The 17,130-nt window shown below is 38.1% G+C and overlaps 1 long non-coding RNA gene across 1 annotated transcript in view; it reads left to right on the top strand.

Moving 5' to 3' along the window:
- The window catches only part of LOC140253485 (uncharacterized), a 31,262-nt gene extending 16,528 nt beyond the window's left edge, over nt 1-14,734 (top strand). The window contains exon 3 of the long non-coding RNA XR_011903868.1: nt 14,556-14,734. This is a non-coding gene — a long non-coding RNA (uncharacterized lncRNA). The remainder of the gene's footprint in view (nt 1-14,555) is intronic.
- The last annotated feature ends 2,396 nt before the right edge of the window (nt 14,735-17,130 follow it).

Genomic DNA, 17,130 nt, shown 5'->3' with positions numbered 1-17,130 from the left:
ACTAGTTGTGACTCAGAGCGATCAAGTTCACACTGTTAGTAGACAACTGAGTATAATGCATCAAGTGTGCATTCACGATTTTACTGGGGCAGTGGGTATATCTGTAACTGAGAAAAGAGCACCAAACCCTTAATTCAGGGTAAAACCCATCTGGTTGTTCCTTTGTATAGCAGTGAAGCCTTTAATGGTGAGTGAAGGATTAATCTACTTCATGAAATGTATTATTGCAGATCAAGGAGATGTGTAAACTTTCTGGTTTGCTTTGGTTCTAGGATGTATTTCTCAATTATTTAATCTCATGTTGTTACAGTGATAAGGTACTTCCTAATGAAAATTCTGAACATACTTTTTGTGCTCTAAAGCCATGGAGATACTCACCTCTCATCTGAAAATAGTAGTTGTTTTTTTTTTTTAGGCACACCGTGTGTTAGGTTTGTAGGGAGAAGTATTGAGTTCTAATTGGCAAAAATAGAATTCCTTGTGAAATATAATGGATTATTATATACAGTTATATGATATGAGCGGATTCTGTCTATCACCTAACTTCTTTTTGGTAAATTTCAATCCTCTAAAATTTGGTTATGCTGCTTGGATAATGGGCAACCAGGAGAAACTCCCAAATGCTGTGTTGTTTGGTAGAATAAAAATTTCTCAAAATTATCCTATTGGTATAATATGAACTGTAGCACGAAAATGAGTCTTGTGATAACATCTGCTGTTTTAAAACTCAAAAATTCAATCATACACTGTGCTTATCCGTTTGTAAACATAAGTGCAATCTGAATCAAAGCGCTCCTTCAACATAGTGGGCAGCTTTTCTGAACTGCACCGTGATGGCTTGGCTGCAAGAGGTTGTCATGAGGCAGCACTCGGGCACTCGTTATGTAAGCTCTTTTCTATTTAAAGTCTTGAAGCTCTGCGTAACTCTCATACATGTGGTGACCTTTCCCTCTATTGTGTCTCAGCAACTGCGTGGGACACCTCTGCTTGCTTGTTATTTTGCCTTTTCTTCCACTATGTGTTAGAAAAAACCTCTCAGAACAGTTGCTCGCCTTCCTAGGAATGAAATTAGTTCATGAGTGGACACAGTTCATGTCTTCTGTATTTGAGTTGCCAAATGTGTTTGTAATACAGCAACTGCAATGACTGCTCCAAAAGTAATACCTCCTATTTTATTTTGCTGATTCATGATATCAGAGGTGGATACAGGTGATATGATAGTGGAAGTTTCACCTTCCCATCAATATTCCATTTGTTGTTGTGTGACAGATGGCAACAGAGGGACAAACTGATGTCTGATATGGAACTGAGTATGGAGCTAAGGTGTGGAATTGAATTCCTCCATGTGGAAAGAATGGCACCACTGACATTCATCAGTGCTTGCTGAATGTTTATGGAGACCGAGCAGTGGTAGTGAGCCCAGTGAGGCAACGGATGGTGTGTTTCAGTAGTTGTGACAGTGAGTCACCTCTGCTGGTATGGATTTTTATGAGCATGGCATGCAGGCTCTTGTTCATTGTTGGTGAAAATGCATAACTAATTGTGATTACTATGTTGAAATAGTGTTCTGCAGCTGAGAATTTGCTCTATCAAATAGTGTTATTGTGCTCTTCTTATATGCTATATTTTCCATGGAAGTAAATTGGAGGCATTGCTTTCCGAGTTATGTATGTAGCTTGGGCTACATGTGATTTGTGTTCTCTTTAGCTTACATGAAAGCAGCCATTTGTGTGTCACTAAATGCATGCTTCTTATGTATGTAATTCTGTTCTGGGTTTTAAACTGATAGCACTTTGATGTTTGCAGTAAAAATTTTCAGTGGTTTTGAAAGTCTTATGATGTCCTGTATTCTTGACCTTGGCTAGCCTGACCTGCTTTAGCACAGGAGGAAATATAATTGCTGCCAATACCATGGGAATGCTGTTGTATCTGGTGTAATCTTGAAGGACCTTTGTCTATGTTGATTACTGACTTAATAGCATTTTGGCCAGCAGTTTTGGAAAGTGCAGGTTAAAGTTAGTTGGGGGCAGCTAATCATGTGCATCAGGTACCCAGCCAGGCTGTGGTGTCTCTGTTCAACAAGAAGCGTGTGGCCCCAGAGGAGGTTCACCTGTAGGGGGTGGGTTACGCTGTTACCAGCCTGCCTCTTCATCATCCAGCGGCTCTGTTCACACCTGTAGAAATGACTGCATTTCGCACTGCTCCTGGTTTGAATTGCATGGTTGTACTGAAGCACCTCCCGCTTTGTCTTCTCACTAGGGCAGAAAGAACTGCATGCCTGGGAGGAAAATAAAGCTGAGTTATAATGAAGGTGTGGGTGTTTGTACATATAGAGGAGGTACTCCATATCGAATGACCCTGAGGGAAAAGCTAACCATTCCCAGGCAGAGGTGTGGTGGGAATTCAGATAAAGGCTTGTATATAGCCTAAAGGAAGAAAAGCTTAAAGTAAGATGTAGTCTTTCTAAATGCATTGCTATCTTGCAGCCTCTAGCTTTGGGGCAGGCTCCCGCCTCCATAAGCTGGGACTCAGATTTGCTTCCAGGCAGACTCTGGCAGAACCATCTGGGAAGGGGCACTTTGTTTGACAGAGACTGCATCATCATGTGTGGGTGTCCTGTCCCCAAGAACACTCTGATTATGCTCATTTTATTAACTGTTTGTATGTACTGATCTTTTCCCTGTCTGCATGCATGTTTCAGTGACTACCAGAGAAATCGGGTCTCAGTGCCTTAAAAATCCACTTATCAGGATTTGCTATCGAGAGATAGATCTTCCCCTTTCAGATCTCATGTCCAAAGAGAGGAGACAGAGCCTTGGAATGAATTTCTGTGAATGGCAGCCCTATGCATTGACTGAAGGTATTCAATTAGTCTGAGGATATCCGTATTTTGAGGGAAAGAGCACAGGCTGCCTCCTCTCACTCACTGTTGTTGTTTTAGAATAGAATGTTTTGCTTTAATCATGGCTTAAACAAATAAATAGGCAATATATCCCTGAAATACTCCAGATACTGAGAACCACGTTGTAATGCAGTAGTTAAGGAGGTGGGGCAATAGCAATTGTTTCTCCTGCTTCCTATTAAGCTAATTGTTACCAGTCCTCACAGGATCTTATTATCTGTAGGTGGGGCAGGGACAGAAATGTCTGAACAGACTTCTTTGGCAATTGCATTTGTATATTGTTAGGAACAGGAGCTGCTCATACAGATCTGGCCAGTCTTAATCTGTATCTTATCGTCAGGTTCCAAGGTATTGGCCGGTATGAAACACAGCACGGTTTTATGAATGGAGCTGCATAATGAACTTGGTTGTTTGAGCCTGAGAAATTATGTGAAGCTGCTGAACTGGAATTGCAATAATCCAGAGTGTGCATGGAGTTTCCTGGTCCGATTAACAGTGAGGTTCATTGTATTAGGATGTACAAAGCTTGGGTAAACAATTTTTATCTCTAACATAGTAGGAGAGATTCAGCAGTCCATTTGCCTAACAAAAAATTGATTGATGAATGAAATCAAATACTAACGTATAGTGTTCAGGCAATGTTTTTTTGGCAAATGGGAGGTCATAGTTCAAATCTTCAAAATTGAACAGAGAGAGGGAATGGAGTTTGAACTTCAGCAGTGCGGATGATGACCAAGTAGGGGGTCTTGGGGTTCAGACATGTTCCATTCTTCCTCATGATTCTGTTTTACTGCAGGTAATTGATTATGAAAGGAACAGTGTTGTTATGATGCTAACTAAGGGATTGCAGATTCTAACTTTCTTTCCCCAAATCCAAGGATTTAAAATAAATCCAAGCATTTAAAATAGATCAGTATCAACAACAGCTAATGGAATTTCTTTCCTTCTCAGTGTCTGCTTCCATTTCCAGTGTGTTTGAGAACATCAGTTCTTAAACTACTGTGCTGAGCAGGATTAATTGTTGTTCTGAAGTAAAAATAAATAAATACAATCAGTAAAAATATAGTTGGGATTTACGTTTGCTGCAGGACAGATGTAAAAGAGTGACTGTGGTTATTGATAGAGTTTAATGGAGCTGATAGAACTAATAGAGTTGCAATGCGAAAACATGGGAAATGAACAAATCTGGCTGAAATGCAGATGCTCTAATTTTCAGATCTGATTGTTTAGAAGAGAGGTTTAAGAGTGGATTTCCTCAGATCTAATTGAGTGTTTACATCGCAGAACTGATGAATGCACCCAGCAGCTTTGTTGTTCAGTAGCGTTGCCAATCAAACACTGCATTTTCTCTGCTTTCTTTACAGTGGAATGGAAATAATATCTTCAGTGAAATGTGGTGTTTGATGCACAAATACTTTGAACCTTGTTTTTCCAGATGAAAATAAATTTGATTTTTTTTTTTTAATGGAACTTATTTTATTTCTTTACTGGGAGATGTTCTACACCAAAACAATTATCATTTCATGAAGCTTCATTCACTACATTCAGTGTGCCCAACTTTAATAAAGAAGTTGCTGTAATAAAACAAATATGATTAATTTATTATGTTATTAACTGCATTAATGATATTGTTATTAACACATTTCCTCAATGCATTAGTTGAAACTTTTAGGACTTAAGTCCAAAGCGTGGTTTTAAATTATTCACATACATTTGAAGTGCTGACATTCAGATGTCTACATTTTGGAGTTCTTTGACATACAAATGGATGAGCACAGTTGGGACAGAGGTACATCTAGCTGAAATATGCCCAGTCAGGTAGTGCATGCATAGGAAAGAGAAAGAGAACACGGTAAATGTAATAGTGATACTATTTCAGAATGCTTTTCTGAGCCAGAAAAACAAGAAATGTTTGAATTTCTTTCACAAATCTTTCCACACATTTTTTCCAGGCATGCAAAACCTTTTACTTCAGTAATGTCTTGTGGTAAGGAATTCCCCAGCTTCAACACTGTATGAAGGAATATCTGCTTTAATGCACCTTAAAGTTGCCACCTGCAAGTATCATTTGTCATTCCTACTTCTTGTATTGGTAGCTCCAGGGGAGCCATCATTTCCTCTTCTGTGCCATTCATGATTTCAGAGATCTTAATGACCTGTTCATTGCAATTACATGTTTTCCAGGCTTGAGAACTGCTAGGCTGTTATGTTGTTCATTGTGTGAAAGCTGTTCCACACCCTCAATCATGACTGTTAGTTTTCTTTTTCCATTTTGCATGTTATAAGATGAGGATATTAACAGTACAATATTTGACCTGTCAATTGTGGCTGGGACACTGTTTAGCAGAGAATGTTATTCCTTTCCTGGTATGTGCTGCCTGTTGTGGTGATGTGTTTTTTTCTGACTATGTTGGTAGACTCCTAGCCTGCATTATGACTGACATGCTGTAATGTATTCATTATCATTTGGTCAGTTCTTCCTACTGTTTACCCAAAATAACCTTCTTTCCTGTTACAGTTTCCTCTAGTAATAATCCACACACCTGCACTTGGCCAGGCTGCTGACAGAAATGACCAGCTCCTTTGTGAAATTTGGTGTTTCCTGAACTGAAGTGTTTACGTAGAAGCCAAAACAAATGCCTAAACCTGTGGGAGTAACCTCTCATGTCAAATGTTACATGACTTTTTTAGCTTTCCCTTCCTATATGCCATTCCTACCTATGTTACATATCCAAGTTCTCTAGGGCAGAAACTTATTTCATACCCCTTCACCCACAAAATAATCAAAATATAAACTAAGAGGATAATTAAGATGCACTAATACAATCCTGGAACAAGATAAGTATCATTTTGTAACTAAAAATGATGAAATGAACTCTGTACATATGCTGTGTACTTTGCTTGCTGATGCAGGCAATTTTTGCTCATTCTAGTCTTGTTGAGTGCACTCTGAACAGGAGAACCATCAATCATTATCACCTTGGCCTTTTTGCTTGGGTCCATACCAAGAGCTACACTCATGGTAAATGTGGATGCTTGCCTATGGGAACAGGCTTGGACCCCCAGACTTGCTTTACATAATACATTGAATATCTATACCAACTACCAGGATATTGACATGAGCTTAGATGTTAAAGAATAGAATCATAGAATCACCAAGGTTGGAAAAGACCTAAAAGATCATCCAGTCCAACTATCTAGATCATCCATCTATTGTCCATGCAAATCTCATGGAGAAAAATTATTTCTTAATGACATAAGATGCGGCAAATGCTCTTGCGAACTATACCAAATGTACTTGTTTCCCTTTAAGAAATGTGTCTTGCAAGCAGCTTTCCTGTTCTTAGATAAAAACTTACAAATGTGCCTTGCAGAAATAATTCTATGTACTTGGATTCTATGACTAACTCTATAAGATTTGCATCTCTTTGAGGGCAGACTTAACCTAAATGAGGAACTGCACCAGATTCAAACTTGTGCGTTCAGCTAGGAGGAATGTTTTTAGACCACAAGGAGGAGGGAGAGTGTTACCTTAGCACACAACTACTCGCTCTTTCCTGATTTCACTGACTCTCCCTTTCCTATAAAACCAGATTGTTCACTGAAATGTAGTTATGTGATTTTGCTGCAGGCAGCAGGTTGAGTTGCAAATAAATTGCTGTTTTCTTCCATACCTATCTTTTGGATGAGTTCATATATTTGAGTGGATTAAAATAAACAGTGGAGACTATTAGTTAAAGACAGGAAGGATGGGGGGAAATTGCACAGGAAAGCTTTGCTGCTTTTTTCCTCTTCCCTCTCTATGGCATAAAGGAATGTAAAGAGCAGAGCACTAGGTAAGTGCTGAGAATCTTGATACCAGGTGGACTGTGGCTAGTGTGTGATGCTCTTGTGTCATAGCCATAAGATTTTCTTTCACCCATCGGTTCTTTCATTAATGTGGGATATTTGAGAAGACAATGGGTCTTAAATGTTAAGTAGATAAATAATAATATGATGCATATAGAGGTTGATGGCAACTTTCTGGATTCAGAGTAAAAAATCAGTGATGATACTGCAGAACATCTTACTGATGTTCTTGCACTATTCTGCTTGCAGGATTGTGCTGCATTGGGCCAACTAATAGCTTTGCTTTAAGTGCAGAACCATTTGTACCTGGTATCCTTCGTTTGGACATTTATTTGTCAGGATGAAAATGGCATGACATCAAGCTGCACAGACCGTCTATGGCCATGAAGAGCTGCAAAGAGGGAAGCAGTTTTCACTGGCAGATAAGGTATCAGCTCTTAGCTTGGAGAGATTAGCAAACATTTCCCTGTTGTCGGGCTAGTAGTTGTTTCACAGGGGTGCAGAGTAGGGTTCATTAATACAGACTTGCACATGTGCTCTCCTGTGCTGAAGGTCATAGTATTGTTCATTTATTTTTTTCAGAGCAACATGGAAACTTTGACAAGGTGTCTGCTTACTAAAGTCTATTGGAGAGAGCAGGGGCTATTAGCAAAATCTACTGCAACTTCATAAGCGTACTGCAGGCCAATGGCAAACTGGCAAATGTCCCTTCTCCCCAGTATCCAGGAGGAAGCACTTTGTCATAAGTGGCAGGCTGTACTAAATGGTCAGTCCAGCTAACTTTTGTCCAGCAGAATCCATACATATGGAAACAACCTCTTGCTTGCCTTTAGGGACCTATTTAAATGAAACCTGCAGGTAACAGTTTCCAGTCAGAAGGGAGCCTTACATTCAAATTCATTTTTCTACTCTGTTGCAGTAGCTGAAGTTTATTCATGCTGTTCTTTAGGTGCCCAGAGGAATTAAACCTGCGTAGTCAATATTTTTCTGCAGTAATGTATCTAGTATTTATGCTTTTCGTTCTGATGAAGTTTTCCAGAAATATATTGGGAAAAAAAAAAAAAAAAACCCTGAAACATTTTTTTTTTTTTTCTACTGTGTGGTCTTGCTTAATTAAAAATAATAATAATTTTAAAAAAAAAGCCACAAAGGAGCCACAAGAGAAACCCCACCAACCTCCTATACTTTTATGTTAGGTTGTGAAACGTGTGGCTGATTCTGGTATGTATTCTGGGAGTGTTTCTTTGAAATAAAAGATTGAAGGAGCTTCATCTTCACCAGTCATATGAAAGGAAAAGAAGTCATGATGTATAAATGGGGAGAACGAACAGAAAAACCACCAGAATTCTTTTCTATCCAATGGGGAAATTAGGGTAATTGGCTTATTATGAGTAGATCTGCATGCATGTATGGTGATAAATGCAGAGACTAAGTGACATGCTATGCAAGTAATGCTGTTCAAGTAATCCGAAGTTCGCACCAGTTTTATGACAAATTATTAATTTTAAGTTTCCTAATTCTGTCTAAAAATGATGATTCTGGATATTTTACTGTGTGTTTGCATGTCCATACCATCTCTTACTATAACTCTTATCCCAAGAGTTTACAACTTGGAAGAGCATAAGTCAGTAACAGCGCATATGGGCACAGTAGAAATGATTTGCTCAGACAGTTTGGACAGTGAAAATTTGTCTTGCGGAGTAATTAAGCATAACTATTACAACAGTTACATTTCCCACTGATAAATAAATTTCATGCAACTTGCTTGATTACCTTTTTCTCTCAGATTAAAGGGTTTCTAGTAAAGGCGTATGATACAGTGTACTAAGTGTCATGTATGTTCTTGAAGTGTTCTTTTGGATTATGAGTAGGTCTCTGCATACACTTTGTTTACTAGGAATTATGTCTGCGGCCACTGTTAGTTATGCCAGAAATTAGGGAGGATGCATCAGGGTGATCTATGTCAGAGTTTGAGGTTCTTTTTCTTCTCATTTAACCCCCAAAAGTTGGTTTTTATTTGGCATCTACTTTTTCTTTCTGAAAAGATGGTTCTTCCATCTGAGGTTATTATATGATGATAAAAATGCAAATAATATTGAAATTCCAGAAGATGACTGTTAAAACTTGCATAGAAATGTTGTTTACTGATTTCTAGACCTGTAAACCTGTACAGAGATATGTTTTGTGGGATGAATGGAAGCACAGAGATTGTTGGCTGGATTTTCAGGCTGAATGTCCAGTACTTCTCTGCATTTCAGGCTTTGGAAGCCTGGGGAGGAGAATCACATAGATGTTCAATGAAGCATCTGTGATGACTGATTGTCTGGAGCTGAATGTTGTTGGAAGTATTGCCCAGTCATAGTGGGGTTTTAGTAATGCAGTAGTAAATTGTCCTCATTATCTAAGGAGGAAAATTAGAAAAAGCCTGTTGCTGTTAAAATCATTTGCATTCACCGATGGTTTGTTATATGAACAATGAATACTATTAAACTTTCTGGACATTAGGGATATGGTAAAAAAACATTTATTTTTTTTAACCTGTGCTATATTTGTATTCCTTGGATAAGGGTCCCACCTTCACTAGATATTGAAGAAGGCATTAGGTCTTTCCTGTGTTCCCAGCTGGGATTTAAGTGAAACTGAAATGGAGCATAGAACATAGATTGGTGTAGAAATAATAATGATTTTAATGTATAGTATGTATGTGAACGTGGACAAAGACATTAACACCGCAAATTGTAAAGCTATGAGGCTATGGTATGCTTACCTGAAAGTCATGGGGACCCATGCTGCTTGAATGATAGTAGTGCGCATCCTGAGGGGGATTTCTTCCAAATCTTTAACAGCAAAAATAAGCTTAAGTAATTTTATTTTACTATTAAAAAGAATAGAGCCCATGGATTCTATTTGCTAGACCATTTTGCTAGTCAACTATATAAAAATTTTTATGAAGAGCAAACATACAAGTCAATTATTAAAGGAAAAGGTTACACCCTTTTAAGGCATTTTTTTCAGCCAGGAACTCTCTCCACAGTAAATATAAACACTGAAAAATGATAATGGTTGTCCCCTTCCCTTTAAACTCCCACAGAAAGGAAAGCATGGGTGTTTTTTAAGGGCCTCTTCCTTTCCTGCCTCATTATGTTCCTTGACAGAGGTGAAATTTAGTCTTGCATGTTGGAGTTTAGAAACATGGTAAATTTTGCACTATTACTTCGTATCAAGGTGAAATCACATCAGACACCTTGCATCCTCAGCCTGGTTTAGGGGATATGAAAGTTGTTGGGCTCTTTGGCACAAGACCAACACTATGTAGAAACCTGCGATCTCAGTGAAGTGCTCTGAAACTACTTCTGAGTTCCACTCTTTCCAATGGATTGAGGGAGTACTTACCACGAAGTTACTGCGAAACCCTGAGAAATGTTTTCAGTAGCTGAGTCTCTGGCACCAGTAGAGAATTCAGCTCTTTTTTTTTTTTTTTTTTTTTTTTTTTTCTTTCAAAATGCTAGCTCACATTACAGCGGAATGGGTTTAAAATGTCTATCTGTCCCTGCTTTTATTTTACAAACCCTAAATGATTTAGCCTGCCCCACGTGCTGTGGTCTGAGTCGCTGTGTGTTTTGGATTGTCTGAATTTGTTTTTTAAAGTACGCTATTTGTGATTTAGGATTTTTATGGCATGCATGCTGATAGTTTAAAAAAATAAATAAAAAAATCCATCAGATATTACCCAGTAGGCTAGAATGGCTCCTTCAGGGCTGTTATGGTCCATCAGGTAAATACATACTTTGGAATGCATACTAATGTCAAAAAACATGAGTTATTTACCCAAGAGATGCTGTTCCAGTATTCTACACAAATATGTATCTAATTTTATTTTTTTTTAATGGCAGATTTTCTTTTTTTTCCATACTGAGAAGGCTGTATCAATTTTGAGAAAGCTGCCATGATCATTTATTGGAAAAATATACATGCTTTCAAAAGTAACATGTGTGCCAAGCTGCTAAACTGTTTGCTGTTACTAATGTGCATTTATACAGCACAGTAATGTTTCATGTAACAACCTCTGGAACCAGATTCCTAGCAAGCCTATATATTACTGAGGTCTTACATACTGCTGGCTTTGTTTTACTGATAACTGAGCAGATAGATTGCTGTCACTTGTTCCCAAGCACTTTGAGTCATCAGACTAACAAACCGTGTGTCCCATGTTCTTTCCTCAGCACTGCTGAAGTCCTCATGGGAGATCAGATACAACATAAATAAGTAGTGTGCATAGTATAAACAGTGTGTTTTCTGCAAATTAACCACTTCATCCTCAAATCTTAGATAGTTACGTAGTTGTTTACCCTTAGGTTGCTTTCCAGCTGAGTAGTCTGTGGTATTGAGAGATTTTGCCTTCTCCATGTTACACCAACAAGCCCTGGTGTGAAGAAGGGAGATGCTGTTTTCTCATAATAAAACTTTCTGGGCTTTTTGTACATATTGTCTCATCTCCTGCTAATTTAAAACTAAACGTGCAAGTAACCAGGCAACAGACAACTTTCAGAACACGTTACTTTGCAGAGCTTCAAAAAACATATTTTGAAAGCATCTGAAATTCAACAGGTAGCTGGACTGGCAGCTTTTTCCAAAGGAGTGCCAACAGCATGGAGAGGTTAAATTATATAGCACTAAACCCAGAAGATTATTGAAATGGTGTGAAAATTCCTTTGTTGTGCAGTTATCTTTATAATGTAGTACTATCTATCGATGGCGGAACTGCAACTTTCATGTGCCAACCGCAAACTCCAGTAATGATAATACTGCGCTCATAAAACCTGATTACTTGATCTGTACGCACACGTAGCAAAGCTCAGCAGATAGGATTGCCATTGTAACCACCAAAGGTAAAAACTGGTATCTGGAGTAAAAAATGAGGGTAATGGTACTGCTATGCAACATGTTCAAAGTGTCATTACAAGCTGGTAATTTATGTTTTGCATGCTCACTGAACGGCCTTTCTTGTGTGTGTTAGTTTGAACGACAATGCATTTTTTCATATGGGAGGAAGCAACAAAATAATAGAGTGAAATTAACCAATCAAAATCATGGTAAATAAAAGTCTCCCTCTTTCTTTCTTTTTAAGACTCAAGAGGCAGCTGGCACTCTCAGGCTTTGTTATACTAAGGAAAAAGAGCAGCAAACTGCATGCAGTATAGAGTCAGTCTCATTGAAACTAATGGCATGAATGATCTCACACTATTGTAGTAAGACGGAGATTTACTGTTCTTAGTAGAGAACCCATATTATGGAGAAAAGCATCGATCTACTTCCACATTTTATTCACGTGAACGACAAACAAGTTATTCACTACTATGCAGTCACATTCAATCCCTTAGTGTCTGAGTCACAATGCCTTCCAAGTCCCTCACACTTTACAGCTGTGCAGAGCACCTAGCCAATAACTACTTATCTCTACTTTACAGCCAACAGAAAAGGTTTATTAGCACCTCTTACTTGGCCAGTTTGCTGTTGCAACTTGTGCTTGCTGGAAAATTTTAGTCCTAACCTTTGATTCCTACAGTAACAGATCCAATAATGCATTATTTTCTCCCCCAACTGTTTTGTTTTTTTTTTTTTTAATTCTGGGCATTGGTCAGATGGAGAGAGTTGTGACTACATTGCCAGTTTTGCTTTTTTTCATCAGGTTATGAAACTTTTGTGGCCTTGATTTTCTGCTAACAAAATCCCATTGCCTAAGTAGAGGAAAGGCAAGGAGAGGTATTCTGCTCAGTATGGGTGCTTTGTTCTGGACGTCTGTACTAACGTCACCTGACAGAGGTAGAAAGGAAATATCTAAAACTTTGTTATAGTAAAAAAACAAAACAAAAACTTTCTGTTATACTGTTAGTATGAAAAGAAGGCAAGGGGTGGCAAATTGTTTTACTTCTGTTTATGTTTCCTAATTATTGAACAGAGACTAAACCATTATGCAAAAATAGTTGAAAAGTGTATTGATAAGCTACAAATGGGACATAGTTGTTCTATAGTTCCCTGGTTCTTTACTTTGAAGTATAGCATCTGTGCAAGTCCCTCGCTGTTAGAGGATGTTGTTAATGTGTGAGCTTTGGGTAATTCAGAGTCTCTGTCAACATCCTTCTCTTCCTCATTTCCAGTGTATCCTAAAGCACAGCAGACTGACTTTCTGAATAGGCAATCTATATATCATTACCATTCCTGACTATCCTACTTGTCTTTTGGGGAACATGATGTTGATATATAGGGAGCCCTTAAATAGCTCAGTCACCTCTGAGCCCTCTTTCTTAGTCCTGCTAATCTGTATTTCAGTTGATATCCTTGTAGCATCAATTATATAAGAGTGCATAAAGTATTTTTTTTTTAACGAACAGTTGCATATCCCTTAGTGGCACACATTTTCTATAACTTCTAAACATACTTGGTCAAAAAGCAATTTCAGGAAACTATCATTTTCTGTAATCAAGCCTCGTGAAATCTACAGCTAGTGGTTATCATATAATTTATGTTTATTCTTCACTCCTTGCTTTCAGGACAGTCATGCTTCTTAGGGAGTATAAGCATAACAGTTTTCAAAACCTTGTAACATTAAATGATTTGTCCCAAAGGAACTGTTGGCCAAATCAGGAATGGAATTTGTCTTCTAAATTTCTGCTCTCATTATTAAAGGCCTTTCCCTTGAGCTTCTGCATCCCCTTGATACTTATTCTTAATATGGTGTGGAGTAGGTGGAAAAACATATTAGCAAGCTCAGTACTCTAAGGTATCACCATGTACACTGCATTTCTGAGTTTGTTGTCTTAATGTAAATTTTGACTGGTTCTTTCATTCCCCTTCTCAAAATAGCATTAAAAAAACTCTTCCTTATAATAGAAGGAGAAACATATCGTTTTTAGAAGTGGCTCTCTGCTGGGAGATGAGTGTAGTGATGTCAACGTGAGTGAGATTTGTTGTTAAATTTTTCACTTGTAGAAAACCATGAGCTTGTGTGATCTGAATCACATGCCACTCTATTTCATGATTTGGAATCCCCTGAGATGCCTTAGAACTGCAAGTGGAGGTAGAGGAAAAGAATTTCCTGTCCCTGAAAACAAAAGTTGATTGCTCAACTGTCTTATCAAATTGATCAAATTGTTTAATAGAGGAAAGTAAACCAAAAAGAATTCCTAAGAAGTTAGCTGTAGACACAAGGTGCCTTGTGCTTGCCCTTTCTGAGGGAAAAGAGACTTTGTCCTTCTTGCTTTATAGGAAAGCAGCAGTGCTGGAACAGAAAAGGTTTAAGAATCTAATTTTCAAATGAAAGCTTTCAAACCTTTTCTCTGTGATTAAAGAAATATTTGGAAGCCCAGGCTGCTGCAAAGGGAGCCAACTAGTGCATAGTACAACCTCACTTTTCAGACATGTTTTTTGTGGTTGGACTTGTGCTTGAACATAGGTCTGTGCTTATGCCTGGGATTATGCCCAGTTTGAAGGTTTAGCTATAAAATGCAGAACTTGTTTTTGTTTTTCTAACACTGAGCATGCTCTAGAAAACCCAAACTGCTTTTCAAAACAAAGCTGAACTATGCACAGGCTTTTGAGGTAATGCATGGAACATATATGGCAAACACTTGCCTCAGTTCCACAACAGGTTTATGAATTCTGGTTTCCCAGGTGTTTTGTCTTTCTCTCTTCACAGTTATTCTGTATTATTATAAATTACTGATACTAATCCAAGTGTGATGTGCGAGTTGCAATCAGTTAACTGTTTGGTCCTAATTTTGCAATTACTTCTCATATTTTTCAGACATCTTCTGTTATTCTTTTTTCCTCCTCATCTCCACACCTTAAAACTGAAGAAAATAAGGATCAAATGAAACTCAAAACATCTTCTATCCCTCAACCCCATGGCAGGATTGGTTATAACTCCACCATTTCTGGCAGATGTTTTTCTCCATTGCTTTTAAAGTCTTCCAGTGATGGTTATTCCACTATTGTTCAGAGCATTGCGTTAACTCTTTCATCTAAAATGGGAACTCCTTTGGTGTCTAGTTTTGTTTTATACCAACACTACAGAGGACTGAATGTAAATGTGCTGTGGTACAAGACTTAAACAGGACGTAAATTGCCTATAACCTTTGGGCAATTCATCTCTATGCGGGGCTCTCCACGAGACTGAAATTAATCTTTAATGAACTCTGCTGTTATGAATCTTACACAGCTTTTGTGATCCTTTTAAACATGATAGTTCTTGCCATTTGATTACAGAAATTAGTTTAATTATAGATTGATGTCAGACATATGATGAAACACAAATATACACTCAGAAAATGTAGCTACACATTCCTATCCTCTCAACGAACACGAATGGATTCCTCTTAGATAAATGTGTGTTTATAGGCATTGACAGCTTTGTAATTCCTAGTTGCACTAGGAAAGCTAGATTGCTTGTGTGCTGGGGGAGGAATATTCTTAGCTTTTGGTCTACTTTGTGTGTTTTCTAGTTAGATTTAAATTTGTCATTAGAAATATGCTCTTGCTACTGCACTTTCATAGCAATCTTCCACAGCTGGTATGTGATACTTTTGAAGCCAAGGGTCTTGGGTGTAAATGGTATAATGTGCAATCTTCTGAAATGCTGATATTTTATTCATAGAAGTATTTTAAGATCGTAGAAGATAAGAAGTAGTCTCACTCTGAAAGGAAAGATTGCATGCTGTTATTTGTGTTTTGGTGTAGAGGAATGAAATGGAGAAATCCTACTTTCTGTGAAACCCCACAGTCTTGATGTGGAAGACAACTAGAATTCGGGGCTTTTTTCATGTTTTATTTAATGTTATCCAAGTTCAATTAATTGTCTAAGGCCTGTATGTGCTGTTAAAATTTTTATCAAGACCTTTATTGACTATCAGTTGCAAAAACTGAAAAATTAATAATTGCTCTTTTCATTGAACTTGCTTCTTTGATTATTGGGTTTTTTCCTGTGTGTTGGTTTGTTGCTATGGTTAGCTAGATATGGTTCCATACCCATTTCTCTTACTTTTCCTTCCTTCTTCAGGGTGTTTTCAATTTCCCTAAAACTATATTCCTGTTCTGTATGTCAGAAAGTGTTTATCCTCATTCTTTGATTGGAGAAACGTGCCCTGAGGCTGTCTTCCATTCACAGTCTTGTTGATACTAAACTTACTCAAGCCAAATAAAGCAAATAAAGCATAAGATGTCTCCTCTGGAGAAATGGATGGGATCTTTAAGTCAGGGCAGCCAGTAGCTACAAAACTGGTCTCAGCTAATGAAACAGGCTCACTCTAGAGTTTGCTAAACAGCTGAGTCCAGGAGTTCACCTGGATCTGTATAGACTTTTTCTGTTGTTCTGGTGCTGCAAGCTCTGAATGTGTCAATGGTTTCTTGGTGGTAGACAAAAGGAGGAGGAGAGATGAGAAGGACGCACTGTCATTATTCAGTACACGATACCTCAGTGGCGTGTTTTCTGAGGATACTGCTTAGCACTCGTGCTGTAGTACTGTACAGGAGGGTTCTTTGGGTGAACAGTAACCAAACAGCACTGGCCTGGAAAGCAAGCAGATGCCTCAATGCTTCTTGTATTCAGTTCTGGAAAGTGAACAAATTTCCTTGGCAATGTTGTGCAAATGGACCCTCAAAGCATATATAGACAGTCTTTCTCAGAGGAGTGTTTATAAGTGCTGTGTTTAATATTGCTTGGACCTAACCTTCATAAGAATGTATCTATGTTTGCAGAGGAGTATGAAGAAGAGAGTTTGCTATGATAGAAAATGTATTTGATGTGTTAAAAGAGTGAAAAACCAAGCGTTGACATGTCTTATCTCAGTTGTCAGAAGTGGTCTGTGAAATACAGTGGATGAAATCCATGCTCTACGCATGGACCATAGATACATTCTTTGAACTTAGTTTTCCTTCATTGGTTAGACTTCATTGTCACAAAGGGTGCTTGGGGGGACAAATATAAGTAAGTGGATCTTCTTTGTCTTTTAACTCATTTACTTTGTTACTTTTCTCTCGAACTTCACATTCTCCTGTCCTACTTTCTGACAGCCTGGTATTACTGCCTTTCCATACCTTTAGCAGTTATAAATTAACAGGGAATTGAACCAGTAACTTGTAACATCCATGTTTTGCTGTAGTTTCTTACTTTTTTCTTTAGAAACCTAAGGAACTTCTGAAACCTCAAGCCCTAACATCTAAGGATGGAAGAGCAGTCCAAAGGACAGTGAATTGAGGAAAAGTGACACAGAAACTAACAAACAAGCATTAGATAGGCACGCAAGTTTAAAGCTAAAGTTAGATGACTGCCAGTTAATGAATTTCTAATAAGGTATGCAGGCAGTATCCAGGAGGGCTATGCC

The sequence above is a fragment of the Excalfactoria chinensis genome, chromosome 5, assembly GCF_039878825.1.
Source record: "Excalfactoria chinensis isolate bCotChi1 chromosome 5, bCotChi1.hap2, whole genome shotgun sequence".
NCBI lineage: Eukaryota > Metazoa > Chordata > Aves > Galliformes > Phasianidae > Excalfactoria > Excalfactoria chinensis.
Note: the sequence above shows the minus strand (reverse complement) of the source record. Positions and strands in the feature narration are given on the sequence as shown.